Here is a 16,002-nt window from a genome sequence, read left to right as displayed (position 1 = left end):
TATTACAACAAAAGGATCCCACTGAATCAGATTGTCTCCTTCTATGATACCAGCAGCAGCTGCCCCAAAAGAGCATTAGTGTGAGTATTTATCTCTCATTAATATCATCTGCTGTTATCAGGAACACAATCACCGGCACCTGGATTATTAATCTAAGGCATGTAAACAGACCTTAATTTATATCCTCACTTCATAGGGCGCTTTTCCACCGCACAAAGTATGGTACTTTCGGTACTTTCGCTTTTCCATTGACTTCCGGTCGAGTACCAGTACCGAAATCTCGAGTACCGAAAATGCCAAACCAGTTGGGGTACTCCTTTGGTACTTCGGTACTTTGGGGTGGGACTTGCAAACGTATTTGCTGTCGATTGGTTATGCAAATAGCCTGCCGCTGAAACACAAAATACAACCGCCATCTTTTGAAACACACAGCGAACAGAGCGATCACAGCGAGAAACAAAATAAAAAGCAATAGAAACAAAAATATAAAAAAGTAAAATGGAAGGATGGACAAACGAGGAAACACAGGCTTTAATCGCCATATGGTCGGATGAACAGATCCAGTGGGATTTGGATGGCACGACTCCAAATAAAAAAGTTTTTGCCGTTCCCGGCAATTCAGTTTCCCTATGTTTCCCCTGTCGCGCGCTGATTTGTACACAGTTTAGCTGTTGTTTTCATGTCTTTTTACGAAGCTCTTGAGGTAAACAGGCCATATATTAATTTTAAAACATCACATCCCTTTTCTATGTTTTTTGTTTTTACAGATAATAAATGAAATTACTTAATTCTCTGGATAGAGATATTTCTTTATGAAAATGGTATAGTATTGCTTATAAGACTATATTATGCGTTACGATCTACTGTATTCACATGTAATAATGTACCTGAATGATTTTCAGACATTTCACATACCTCTTTGTTTTAATATTAGGGGAAACATTATTTCCTGATAGGAAGAAATGGGGCACACGCGAAACACCGAACAATGCCGCTTGAAAATCAAAAAACATAATTAAATAATTTGTTTGCTTTCAAAAAACTGAATTAGCAGTAAGTTAATTCTTACTGCTTTGATCGGCTTAGCCAAAGTAAGTGTACCTACGTAAATGTAATTGATGGCAGCATGATTAGGATTTTACTAAATCTTATACTGTGATAGAAGCTGTCATAACAATAAACCGCATTTTCCAGCCTCAACTGTTAGTTTTAATTTTGTGCTGTCAGTCAGGGGCGGTCACTGATGATGTCATTTGGCACCGGTACCATTTTTTACGCCAGTGGAAAACCGACGTGAAAGAAGTACCAAACTTTCGGCACTTCATGGAAGTACCGAAAGTACGGTACCTGGTGCGGTGGAAAAACGCCCATAGATCACAAACTCCAGTTAAACACAGCGAGACTTTATCACGCTGAATCTTAACTGATTTAATTTACTGATGCTAAAACACTTTCTAAAAGACCAGATTTATTGCTGTTGTGGCTCACATTCACGTTCATGATGTTACCCAGAAGGAAATGATCCTTCTGTTCATTTTTTTTTCAGATGATGTAATTACGCTTTCTGACTCTGCAGGTTTGTTACCAAGAGAAACCAGCACTTCTGTTTAAATCCAGAGCAGGCCTGGGTCAGTAACCATGTCAGTAAGCTGAACAACAGGAAGAGCACTGCCTCACAACAGCATCCACAAAAACAGCTGAGACCATCAGTGTGAGTCTGTGCTGCAGCCACTCCCCCTCACTCACTCTCTCTCGCCTGAATTCTAAACAGCTGCACTTCTGTCACATTCGCCTTGGAGGCGAGCAGGGAAGCAGGCGAGCGAAGCCAGGAAGCCCGGTAAAGGGGTTTATTGGGTAAACGGAGAACAGGCACGGACATCCACGGACAATACAATGACAAGTCTGGGGAAGACTGACTCAGACGAGGACTAAATACAAAAGACGGGCTAGACATAACAGGACACAGGTGATCACGATCAGGGCTGAACACGAGGTAACGAGGTGGGCGTGGCACACATCAGGAGCGGACGGAACGGGGTGTGACAACTTCATTCCTAGTTACTGACAGATGTGCTTCATCTCCTTAACTAACTAGCCTATGAAACTGGTTTGGCCAGTCTGCTCTGTGTGAGGAGTTGCTGATGAAGGTCTGGTTCCTGAGCGCTTCTCTGGCCTGTGGTCCCCTGAGTGTTTGAGCTCCCTTCACTGTTGTTGCACACGTGTGTTTCTCCTGTGGCCTGTACTACGAAGGGGGTTTAACCAAATCAGACTTAACCCCGAGGTAATTTGCGAACGCGAGGTTAACAAAATCATGTTGACTCCATCGGGGCTAATTAGTACTACGACGCCAGTTAAGAAGCATTGGAGTTTGTGCGCGTTCACATATATGGAGCACGTTCGGCAACGCAAGGCACCGTTTGACTCATAGCGCGATCTCCATATGTTTCACGGAGGAAGACTGCATGCTAATTATGCAGCGTTATGAGGAGTTTAAATCAACCCTTTAAAGAAAGTCCAATACCACTGCAGGTAACAAAAGCAGGCAGGCTTGTTGGCAACGTATTGACGACAAAGAAAATGCATACGTACATTTTCACGGTCATAAAACGTGGTCTAAAATATCCCGAGTATGACAATGTAGTGTTTTCTGAAAAGAATTGAAATACTGTTAATAAATACAGAGGCTAACAGATGCGACACAATTCAGAAGTCACCTATTATATGCTGCTAAGTAATATAATGCTCCCTGAAGTTCCATTACTATATGTTACTCATAATGAAACCTAATGTTAACAATAACTGATCCGATTTCAAATGCAATAGTAGTGGAAAGCGTTCGTCGCAGCAAGTCAAGATGAAATATAGAAACATCATGTCAAGTGGTAGGGCTATGTATTTATATTTCTACTCATTATGAAAGATTTGTTGTGTCTAGCCTTCACTAATAGCGTGTTTCTATGTTTTACAGCTAATAATAAAAGGTGTCTGTTAATATGACACTTAATAGAAGGTGAGCCACTGTTTAACAAACAATTAAATGATTTACAACAGGACAAAACGGAAAAAAAGAAGCATATGTGTAGTGAGAAAACGACTTGGAACCTGTCACCGTGGTTAAGTTAACTGAATATCGAATATGAGGCTTTCTGGCTTTAATATCTTTACGGAATTAAGGTGGCCGTTTTTAATGACAGAATTGTGATGTCCAGTACACAGACATCGATGCACACCGATTATTTTTCCGCTTCAAAACATTTTGTGATTTGTGCCAAATCATGTTAATCGCTAATATAATATAGGCCCTTTCAGTTGTAATGATATATGGTGGTTTAGTATTTTGGGCTCATGGCGACTGTTGCACACCCCTTTGTTTCCCAGATTGCTTTACATGCAAATTTTAATAAATTTTTGTATCCGTATACTGTGCAGTCGACAATACATGAATGGGTTAATATCTTTAAAACTAGACAAGACAGGCACATCTAGTGAAGTGTGCTTTGATCAGTGGACAACAGGGAACAATGCACACCCCTTGGGTTTTCAGAATAACTTTCTCTGTAACAGTTATTAATGAATACATTGAATGCATATTATATGCCATTGCTCCATTTCATACATATTAACAGAGAGAGCCCCTCACGATTCGCGCGCCAATGTGGTACGGATCATCCAGGTACGCCGGCATTGTTTTCGGAGAAATTGTAGTGGGAGGGGCGGTGCTCATATAGGGCTGGCTTACGCAGAAACCTCGACTTAAACAAGAACAAAAACTGCTCGGAGCAGTTTTGAGACTTAGGGTAAATTGCCATAGCAACATGTCTCGACTAAAACCTACCCACCTTTCGTAGTACGGGTTAATCGCGAAGTTACACCACACGTCATCAAGTTACTCGCAAAGTTACCCCGATAAGCCAGTTACCCCGCTTCGTAGTACAGGCCACTGATCTCCAACCCAGCAAGAGTGTGTGTTTTGAACTAGCCTGGTCCATAGCAGGCTAACTGTGAAGTTTAATTTATCAGTGCTTACAAAGAATTACCTCCTGCTGGAAACATACTCCCAAAAATCAGTTCTATCAAATGGCACGCATCTCCAAAGATTATATACCAATTTTAAAAACATGAATTCAGACCTTTTCCTGACAATGCATCCAATCATGAATTTACTTCAGTTCCAAAGTAAAAAAAAAAACACACATTTAAAAAACATGATAAGAATGTCATATCGTTATTTGTCTTCAAAAGGTAATATGTCAGACCCATTGTTAAAAAAACTTCTTTGGAATGTCAGACCAATGTTCAGCTCTTTCCAAACTGGGCATTACATTTTGAAAGACAACACTGAATCAAACCTTCTCAGCAATGTTTCTAAGCCACTATAACACCCTTTCAAGCAACGCATGTCACATCATAAGGAGTCACTGTTATGGCATTTGGCACAACATTTATCTGTACACATGTAAGAAGTCCTGTCAGCAAGGTTAGCACAAGCACTATTTCGGCTAAGTCCGCCATTGCTCAAACTCGCCTAATGTATACAGCAAACAGCGCACGCTCTGACGTTAAACAAAGTAGACAACGGCGCACAATCTGACATTTCGAGCAAAAACTCTGTTTTCCCTGACTACATGTTGACGCTGAAAACGGAGTTTCTTAAAATCTTCACCCTGGGTGGAGTTCAGTGACCTGAGACGCCATTTACATGTGGACAAAAGCCCAAGACGTATAGAAAAAGGTACGTTATAAAAATACCTGTGTACGTGTGGACAAGGCATCAGGCAGGTACTGAAATACACTGAATACAAAGACTAACACGGGGCAGTTGTGGCTAAACAAAGCTAGTGGCAGCAAGGAACAGGTGAGGACAATGCAATCAATTAATCAATTAAGGCACAGGACAACAGGTGGAATTAATTACAAACACACAACATACAAACACCTCCTTCTCCAGTTACTTGATCTTTAGCTGCAATTTTCTCATTTTTTAATTTCTTGTGTTCCATGTCCACTTGCTGGCTTTCAATACCAACAAGTAGGGGACAGACATCTGAGGAAAAAGACATGAAAGAATGGCTGATAATGTAGTTGGTGTCATGCCCCGATCGTCCGCTCCTTTCGTGTGCCACGCCCCCTCATTAACCCCATGTGGATTCCCCGTGTTTATCAGCTGTTTCTGGTTACTGTCATTAGTGCAATGTATTTAGTCCGCGTTTTAGTTTGTTTCCCCAGTCTGGTCATTGATGTAATGTCAATCTGCCTTGCTGCATGTTCCTTCGTGTTCGCTCCCATTAAACCCCGCATCTTCCCTGATCCTGTCTCCTCGCCTCTGCGTTCTTGGCCAGCGCGTAACAGAATGACCGGACTCCCGAAACCAAGACCAGGTACTTCGCCGGCGTACCCGCTGAGGGACGATCTTCCCGGGATTCCCAGGATGATCCCGGCGAATTTCGCGTTCTGCGACCCCAGTCTGTACTGGCCGGATGCCGACCGGCAACCGAAGCAGGCCCCTGAGGTGCCTGGCCGCACAGCCGCAGCAAGGCGGAAGAAGCGGAGAGGCAGAAAACGGGAAGACACGCCTGAGGTCTGTTTAAGGGCCGTCTCTATTTCCGCCGCTTACCCTGCTGTGCGCTGGGAAAATCCTCGCCCGATTCTCCACCCGGCGGTGTTCACTTCGCTGCCCAAGCCAGCTTTTCCCTTCCACGGGACGCGCCTAGCCCTTAAAGGGGCCAGGTCCATTAAGGATGCTATCCCGCGGGTTCCGTGATTTCGGAAGCGGGCAGCGCCCCCCGTGGTTCCTGAGGCTGCAGCGCCCCCCGTGGTTCCTGAGGCTGCAGCGCCCCCCGTGGTTCCTGAGGCTGCAGCGCCCCCCGTGGTTCCTGAGGCTGCAGCGCCACCCATGGTTCCTAAGCCACGGCCCCGCCTGGAGACAGCTAGGAGGTTTTTTTACCCTCCAAGGGCTGTACTGGTGGGTGGTAGGGGAACCTGCAGTGAGAGACTCCCCGGAGGTGGTCAAACTCACGGAGCAGCTGCGGAGGGAGTTCGCAGCAGTGACCCCTGAGTCCCCGCTCCAGCAGCTGGTTATTCCAGAGGAGACTGTGAGGGAGTTGCTCCGTTTGCGTTCGGAGCTGACTCCTCCAGAAGCTCCTGTAGCACCCCCCGATGTTCCTGTGCCGCCTGCAGCGCCCCCCTAGGTTCCTGTGCCGCCTGCAGCGCCCCCCGAGGTGCCTGCTCCAGCTGCACTACCCCCTGCTGGCCTGGAGTGGGTGCCCCCAGCCCAGTCCCCTGTGCAGCCTCCAGTGCTCCCCGTGACTACAGTGCTCCCCGTGACTCCCGCGCCTGCTGAGGCGCCCCCAGTGACTCCCGTGCCTGCTGAGGCTCTGCCTGAGGCTGCCGCTCTGCCTGCGGCCCTGCCTGTCCAGCCCGGCTCGCCCGCGGCCCCTGAGCTCTCAGCTCAGCCCCCCACGACTCCCAATGCTCCTGTCCCCGAGGAGGTCCCTGACTGCTGCCCTGATGCTCCTCCCTCCATAGTGGAGGGGGAGCTTGAGTGGGACCCCTTGGGGATTGCCTTGGTTTCCCCCGTGGTTTCCCCTGTGACTCCACCACCGTCACCCCTGTGTGACAGACCCTGGCCGGATCCCCGCCTGTCAGTCTCCCGGAAAGGGCGGGGGCACCTGCGCCGGGCCCGGGAGCCGCCTGCCCTGCCCCCTGGCTCGCCCGTTCGGATCCTGGCTGTGGCTCGGTGGCTGCCTGCGGGTCCTCCGGCTCTGGATCGGCGGTCCCCTCCAGGCCCCCCCTCGGTGCCGGTCCTCGGCGTTGCCTTCGGCACCGTGTCGGCCGCCTCTGGGCCCCCCTACTCTGGCGGGGTGTCGGACGACGCCTTTGCCGGCTCCGGCTTCCCCTCCTCCTGCTTCCCCCTCCTACCTGCCTCCGCTGGTGGTCCCTCCTGCTCCCTCCTTGTCCCCTCCGGCTCTCCCTCGTCCCATTCCCTCAGCCCCTGTGGCGTTCCCTCCGGCTCCAGCCTTCCTCTCGCCTGCAGTCCCTCCGGCCGCTGCCCGCCTGGGTTCTTTCGGGCGCCCCTTGTTCCTCCGCCCTCTGTGTCTCCTCTGTTCCCTCCTCGTCCCTTTGTCCCGCCTGTTTCTGCTCCTTGTCCCTCTGTTCCTCCTGTGGGTCCTGTGTTCACTCCTGGCCCTTTTGTTCCGCCGTTCGGTGTTCCTTTTGTGCCCCCGGTGTCTCCCTTCCTGGTCTGTCCGCTTTCCCTGTGGTTTGTCGGTGGTTGTCTGTGTTGCTGTCCTTGTGTCTGTTCTGCATGCCTGTCTTGTTCCCTGTGCCCCATTGAGTTTTTTTTGCTTTTGTCTCTCCAGGTCCCGTGTCCCTGGTCTCATCGCGTCCGTCGCCTCCCCTGGGGTGCGCCCGGAGTGCGCGCCTTTGGGGGGGGTTGCTGTCATGCTCCGATCGTCCGCTCCTTTCGTGTGCCACGCCCCCTCATTAACCCCATGTGGATTCCCCGTGTTTATCAGCTGTTTCCTGTTACTGTCATTAGTGCAATGTATTTAGTCTGCGTTTCAGTTTGTTTCCCCAGTCCGGTCATTGATGTAACGTTAATCTGCCTTGCTGCATGTTCCTTCATGTTCGCTCCCATTAAACCCCGCATCTTCCCTGATCCTGTCTCCTCGCCTCTGCGTTCTTGGCCAGCGCGTAACAGTTGGCAACAGAAATAATATTAGTTACTCATTTAATTTCTTCCTGCTGATGCACATCCAGGCTCCTGCTGAAAGGTGTATGTTTCACACAATTTGAAGAATAGACATTTAATATTTCATGTCACCTCTAGGGGTGACATGGTGGTGCAGTGGTTGGCACTATCACTTCACACCTCTGGAACCTGGGTTTTAGTCTCCACCAGGTTCCATGTGTGTGGAGTTTGCATGTTCTCTCCATGTCATCCTGGGGTTTCCTCCGGGTACTCCGGTTTTCCCCCACAGCCCAAAAACATGCTTAGGCTAAGTGGGGATGCCAAATTGTCCATAGGTGTGCGTGGGTGAGTGAATGGTGTGTGAGTGTGCCCTGTGATGGGTTGGCACCCCATCCTGGGTTGTTCCATGCCTTGTGCCTGTAGCCCCGGGATAGGCTCTGGACCCCCCACAACCTTAAGCAGGATAAGCGATTTCAGAAAATGAATGGGTGGATGTTACCTCTGCCATTTCAGTGACCGGTGACTACTGCAATTGTAAATGCAACAGAAATTGCATGAAATGCACAGTGTTTCTGCAAAATTACTTATCACACATGGGTCAGATAAGACTTAGGCATCTTCATCTGTGGGGTCTAGTAGAGATATACTGGCCTTTACCATGGTGATGGAGTTAATTATTCGAGCTTCTCGATGGGTGGTTGGAGGTGAACGCCTGAAGAGGGCATTTATGGATGACATGACGACTATAACATTGACTAAGGCATGCACCAGACGCCTGCTGGATGAACTCCAGGGTAACATCAAGTAGGCACCAATGGAGATTAAACCAGACAAATCCCAAGGTATCTCCATCGTCAAGGGCCAGCTCACCAATGTGAGGTTCCATATTAACGATGTGCCGATACCAATGATTCAGGAAAAGCCCATCAAAAGCCTTGGAAGATGGTACAATGCAGAGCTTAAAGACTCCGAACAGGTGGAACAACTCAGGAAGCACACCATCAGTGACCTAAAGCAAATAAACAGCACTGCTGTCCCAGGGAAGCAGAAGCTCTGGTGCTTTCAGTTTGGACTGTTGCCTCGCCTCATGTGGCCAATTTCCATCTATGAGGTCACCCTATCCCATGCCAAGCGGCTAGAGAGGCTGGTGAATGCCCAGGTGTGGAACTGGCTTGGACTACCCAGATGCCTCAGTAGCATAGGCCTGTACGGCAATGGAGCTCTCTCTCTCCCAATCTCAAGCCTGGTGGAAGAGTATAAATGCTCCAAAGCAAGGCTTGAAATGACCCTCACAGAATCCCGGGATCCTTTGATTAGAGGTGCTGCCCCCATTCTGGCAACAGGGAGGAAGTGGAGGCCAGGAGTAGCTGTGGCACAGGCAAAGACCATCCTGAGACATCGGGACATAGTGGGCCAAGTCCAAATTGGCACAGGGGGCCTAGGACTGGGAACAACAACACCCACATGGCAGAAGTCTACAGCAGTAGAACACCGGCGCCTGGTGATAGAGGAGGTGTGACACCAGGAGGAAGTAGGCAGATGTGCTAGGGTCGTGTCCCAAGCCAAGCAAGACTGCTGGATGAAGTGGGATGGCGTGGAGAGGAGAAAGATAACCTGGAGCGAGCTTTGGAACATGGAGTCTAATATGTTGAGCTTTACCATCAGAGCCACATATGATGTCCTGCCCTCTCCAACAAACTTAAATCTTTGGTTTGGGAGAGGATCTGGCCTGTCTCCAGTGTGCTGCCCCAGCAACCCTAAAACACATCCTGGTGGGTTGTAAGACGAGCCTTACTCAAGGCAGATACAACTGGCGCCACAACCAAGTGCTAAGGTGCTTGGCAGCTGCACTAGAGGCCAAAAGGGTGGCCACCAATGCTATGCCTGTGGAAATTGGAACTGCCTTTTGGCTACAGACATCTTTCGTCTGGGAGGTGTAGAAGCAGCAGGCCAAAAGAACATCTCCAGACTCAGGTCCACTGAATGCAGCCCGAGATTGGGAAATGTAGGTGGACCTAAATCAGAGGCTCACTTTCCCACCTGAAATCGCAGCAACCAACCTGCGGCCAGACCTAGTGCTTTGGTCCAAATCCTGTCGACGTGTCTTTATTGTGAAGCTGACAATCCCATGGGAGGAAGCAATCGATGAGGCATTCGAAAGGAAAAAGATGCGATATGCAAACCTGGCAGCTGATACAGAGGACGGCCAGTAGAGGTGGGTTGCGGGGGCTTTGTAGCTAGATCCACCACAAGGCTACTGAAGGAGGTGGGAGTTAGAGGGCAGGCTCAGCAGAAGAGAATCAAGGAGCTTGCAGATACTGCCATAAGAAGCAGCCATTGACTGTGGCTGAAGAGGAAGGAGAATGGCCGAAACACCCAATGACCCCGGGGTACACAACTGACGATGTGTCGTACTGGAGGCAGAGCATCCTCAAATGAAAACCCATGAGGTCACCTACCTAAGAGGAAATCGCCATACAGTACTGATCATCAAGGAATTTTAACACCTAGTCCTAGTAGACATATATACACTGTGTGCAGAATTATTAAGTAAGTACTATTCCTGGAGATCATCTTTAGCTGGGTAGACTTATGGTAAAGTTGGGTAGACTTATAAAAATGATTTCAGAAGCTTTCTTGTGTACAAAGTAAATTTATTTAGAGAGAAGATGTTACATTTGACTTTCACAAACAAACATAAAAGAAAAAGGCTTGATTATCAGTGTGCAGAATTATTAGGCAATCAGAAACTAAGTGGATTTTCTTTCTTCACCATCAACAGAGTCTTAGAAGTCTTAAAGCACTTATGTAAGTCGCTCTGGCTAAGGGCGTCTGCCAAATGCTGTAAATGTAAATCAACAGAAATAATAATAAGAAACAATTTTTGTTATTCAGTACATATAAGGAATAATAAGCTATCAGTCATTCTATACAGCATACTTCACCCAGTTTAATGCCCAGTATAGCCAACTTTCTTCTCAGTGACCACCATGAGCCTGTTTCCCACTGAACCAGTCAGGTTTTTGATTTGATCCTGTCCTATATTAGCTGAGCCAGCTAGGACCACCTCCCAGACGCTGCTCTGAGAAGGGTACTGTGTGCTACCTTGATAAATCTCACACTTTGGTAAGGCCCAGTAGTTCTCAGTGGGGTTGAGTCAGGTAATGAAAGGGGGGAGGTCATAATTCAATCACGTTTCAAGCCTTTCTAGGCCAATATATGAAATACTTTGATGCATAGGGAGGGACATTGTCCTGCAGGAATATCATAACCTCTTAGAAAGCTGCTGACGTCTTCCTGTGCCAGTGTTTGAAGGCGGTATCTTCTAGAAACTGGCAGTAGACACTATGGTTGATTTTTACAGTCTGCAAGTCAGAAAGGTCTGACAAGTTCATCACTGATAATTGCCGTCCATGTCATCTCTCCTCCACCACCTTGTTGGTGCTTGAAGAGGATCTCAATCCACTGGCCCATCCATCTGCTCCATCGAGTCACTTTAATCTCATCTGTCCCCAATACCTTTGTACCATCAGTCTTGAGATGTGTCCGTGCCCATTCTTACAATGTTATACCTTACATGCCTTATTGAGTGGAGGCCATGTTTCAGCGTTTAAGACCTTAGGAATGTCACACAGCACACTGCACCTAAAACGTCTGGAGATTCTGTTTAGATTGCAGTTTTGAAAAATGATGGCATTTGATGCTCAAGAGTCTCTGAAAGTCTCCCATTTAATTTGACACAGAACTTTGGCAGTTTATGTGTGTCATCTTCTCTCTAAAAGCCTCTTCAGTCCTCTTTGGCTGTTGGCAACAAAACACTTGATTGTACAGTGATCACATTTCAAAAGTCGTTTTGCATCCCTCTGACTGGTACTTTACTATTTTGTTTTTTTCCTGCTCTCTGTAAGGTCCTCTTTGGCCCATTTCAATAGTAATAATAATTTGCTTAATAATTCTGCACAGGAAAGTATCAATGTTTTCCTGTTTTTATCCAAACAGAAAGTATTCAGACCAAATACTAAACATTTTGCTGTTCTTAAACAGTTGATTCTTAATTAGAGATTCATCTGGACTCAACGTATTGCTTGGTTGAGAAGATACAAGTGAAATACACACTTGCCTAATAATTCTGCACACTGTGTAGAGTGTCCAGTCAGTGAAAGGTAGGCCTATCGTTAGTCTTTACCACTCAGAGACTGATACTTTTTGAGGAAAATCAGTAGACAATACCTTCTACATATTACACCTTGAGGAATGAGATGAGATGATGTAACCTCCCCCCCCCCATTCCCTCTATCAGTGGGCACCCCTGGTTGCAGCTTAAGACCAGCTCCTCTGCAGGTGTGAAGTCCTCAGGTGGGGGGCCCCCACCAGTAGCAGTGGCATCAGTCTTTTTGGTAGCTAAAGTGATACAAATTTAAAGAGCAACTACTATTCAAATGAATAAACCCAACATTTCTTCACAGGCTACTTACTACTTTGTAAAATGTTTTTGTATTTTATTTTTACTTGACTATTGAATCTGCTCCTGTTTAGAAAATGAAGAGAAATATGAATATAAGGCAAGATAAAAGGTAACTGTAGCCTGCTGCTCCACGTATCTTTCTCATAAGTATCTAACTAGGTTATATGTGTGATCTGCTGGAAGTACATATTCATATTATATTGTGCCTGTAGAAACTAACTAGCACTATATACAGGTAGCACTATTCAAGACATCCAAAGCGCTTTACAGAACCAATGGGGAGCCACTTCAACCACGACTGCTGTGTGGCCCCCACCTGGATGATGTGATGGCAGCCATTCTGCACCAATACGCTCACCAGACAGTAGCTAATGTGGTGAAGGGGCAGGAGAGAATTCACCAATTAGACATAGGAGATGATTAGGAGGCCAGATTTGAAAGAGCCACAGTAGGTAGTTTTAATTAGGACATTGGGCTTGGTGATCCAGGAAAGATTTCCAGTGATGTCGACAACCAGAGAAGTTTTATTGTGGTCCAAAGATAACTAGCTGGAAGGATATCGGGTGAGAAATGTGCATCCATGTCTTTCAGAAAACTGATTTGCTTTCATCACTCTGAAAAGGACAGCAGCAGCTATCAGTGCTTCTGTTCCCTGTAAATGAATGTCAGATCACTGACCCACATGTACAAACAACCTGTCACCATGGCCAAAGACTTTTGCTGTCTGATATGACAGCATTTCTGGAATGCGGGGGTTCCAGGGAGATGTGAGAATTACATTGTTCACAACGTGAGTTCTTCTAACAATCTAATTAGAAGGTCAGTGAGGCACATGGGAGATGGTTAAGTGTGAACAGCTGTGAGGGTTCAGGGGCCAATGGAGCAATGGGAACAAAAGAACAGAGGAATTGGAGGGGGAGTTTGAGGGGCTACAGAGCTGGGAGAACAAGAGTGGTCTCAGCCTTGGCCTTATGGGTGTAAAAAGGGGCATTCCTCTGGTTTTCTTTCTTTTATTATTTTTTTAATTATCATACAGTTTAAGAGATGGCACAAGCAGGGCTTTTTAGAGATTAAAACAGTGCATCTGGAGATTAGGTCGTTTCAAATGTTCAAAACATCGCATAACAGTGACATCTAGTGGCCAAATGGTGCACAATAGCGCCCGATTTTGTGGGCAACCTAGATCTGAATAAGAGGCTTGTTATGACTCCATTACAAACAGTGCCGGGGAGAAACACGTGGAAAAAACCGAATGGCTGTAGTGTGCTTAAGGGAATATTAAAGAAACATTGATTTAATGACATTACCTTGTACTTGTAAAGCTACTTATTAGGGTTTTTTTGCAGTGAGAATTTTCTTTTTTTCTTATCCTACATTGTCCAGTGTGCTGGGGGAATGCTGTAACCCAGGGGAGGGAGTGTGACTTAGTGACAGTGTGAGGTTGCCTAGTGTGTGGCTGGGGTTAGGGTTAGGGTTAGGGTTAGGGCCATATGCGCACCTGCCCTGGGGATTATCTGTATTATCTGAATATAGAGTGTTTTATATTCCTGCACATTGTCCTGTGTTCATGGAGATCATCAAGGTGGAATTCTGTCTTTCAGGCAAGAATAATCCCCCCATGGTGGAATAGTGGATCCACTGGCCTAAAAGCAAGACCTGAGGTACTCGATTAGGGAATCATCATTTGTCTGGTAACTGTAACAGTCACTAATTAACCTGCCCATGGATCTGGGATCCAGCATGGATCTTTGATACAAACACCTATAACGATGTGTAAAACCTCATTTTTCTGGACAGGACAGGAGGGTCAGATGAGTTAAAATGTTTGCATCAGGAAAAGATGGGAAGGCAATCAGAGTCATATTTTAAATGTCCTCTTTCTAATTTTAACTAGTATAGTGTAAACCAGTGTTTCCCAAACCTGTCCTCAGGGCAAACCCACCAGAGCCAGACCATTACTTGCACACCCTCTCTTCTGCTAACACACTTACTTATTACCTAATGAAATGAGTTACCATTGTGTACAGAGGCCTGTGCCCCAACTTCTATGGTAATGATGGTGATCTGGTGTGTCAAAAGTAGCCCTTTTGTCCAGACATATGAGAAATGAGTGACACAACGTAAAAACACCATTAAAACCCCCAACCCTGGAAGTGTGAAGCACCATGCCACCCCTAAGCACATGGTAATCCATCCATCCATGCAGCCATTAATTTATTTTTATTCTGGTCAGGGTTACAGGGAGGTCTGGAGCCTGTCCCAGGCAGCCTGAGTCACAAGGCAGAGGTACCCCTTGGATAAGATACTAGTTCTACAGAAACAGACATCGCAGATTGATTTTTTTTTTATGTGGAAATTCTGAACCATCTGACATCAGGAGATTCATCTCTTTTGATGAATCCTTCAATGTCAGACTGGAGGTTGGTGCTGTGATTGATAATCACGGTTGTTTTTCTGAATGTTGTTGCCAGTGGTTTAGCTGTTATCCATTTTAGTGGTATAGTTACTGACCCAGGCCTCCTCTGGATTTACACAGAAGGACCCGTTTCTCTTGGTTACAAACTTGCAGACAATGAAAAAGAATACTTACATAGTCTGAAGGAATTAGACAATATTGTTTGGCTGAGAACATCAGTCATGAGAAGCAAATTTACATGCATTAAACTTAACATCCATGTGCATAACTGAGTGTTGGTTATTTGTACATCTAGGTTGCCCAACCCTGCTCCTGGAGATCTACCATCCTGCAGAGTTTTGGTGCAGCCCTGATTTAACAGACCTGATACAGATAATCAGGCCCTTCACTAATACCTCAGTATTAGAGCCAGCTTAGCTTCAACATAGCTGACTAATACTGAGATGCTACTGAATTGCCTGATTGTAGTATGGTCATTTAATTTTTTGGTGTCTTATAAAATTCAGCAAACAGGTATATTTTGAGATTTTGGTCATAGAAACTCACGTTCAGGCGCGGTGCGCAGAACGGGGAAGTAGGAGAGGGAGACGTAGGACTTGGGCATACAGGTTTTAATGGAGACGGGGAGTAGGGACATTCAGCAAGCACGGACAGGCAGCACAATACCAAGAGACTTCAATGACGGATCTAAGGAGACAGACTGAACGCGGACTTAAATACACAGGATGAATTGAAATAACAGAAAACAGCTGGTCACAATCAGGATTGCACACATGGTAAATGAGGGGGCGTGGCACACAGGCGTATCAGATGAGCAGGGTATCACAGAAACATAAAAAAGTATTTTCTTTCAAATATATAGGTAGAAATTAAGATATTTTTAGAGCTTTGTAAGGAGAAACAAAAGGATAATTTAAAAATAACAAGAGCGACTGACTCTAGTGTCTGAGTCTCGAACCAGTGCTGATCACCCACCCATTTGCAAATAGCGGTGTTCATATGATAATGATACGATAATCCCGCGGTTGTTACTGGGTCAAGAAAATGTGTGAAAACTCCCATAAACAAGAGCACATGTCTGGGTTTTCTTTAGACTGATTCAGGGCTGCAGCCTTTCATTTTGTGATATGAGAGAGTTTTCACTGAGGAAATGCGGTACAAATACATAGCTTCAGTTCATAGATAAATGTGAATTTGCATTAACAGTAACTTTGTAAATTATAAATGTCACTTGTTTTCTAATTTTGATTGCTTCTGTCACGTCCCTCCGTCCAGCCCTCTCATGTGCCACGCCCACCTTGTTATCCTCGTGTGAATTCCCAATGTATCAGCTGTCCTGCGTTCATTCTGATGTCATGTCCTTGGATTTGTTTCCTCGCTCCCCGCTCATGCACGGATTATAACAGCTACTGTAAAAACTAGTCTTTAAAT

This window comes from Paramormyrops kingsleyae, chromosome 13 (genome assembly GCF_048594095.1).
Source record: "Paramormyrops kingsleyae isolate MSU_618 chromosome 13, PKINGS_0.4, whole genome shotgun sequence".
In the NCBI taxonomy this organism is placed as follows: Eukaryota; Metazoa; Chordata; class Actinopteri; order Osteoglossiformes; family Mormyridae; genus Paramormyrops; species Paramormyrops kingsleyae.
This window is presented reverse-complemented; position numbering follows the sequence as displayed.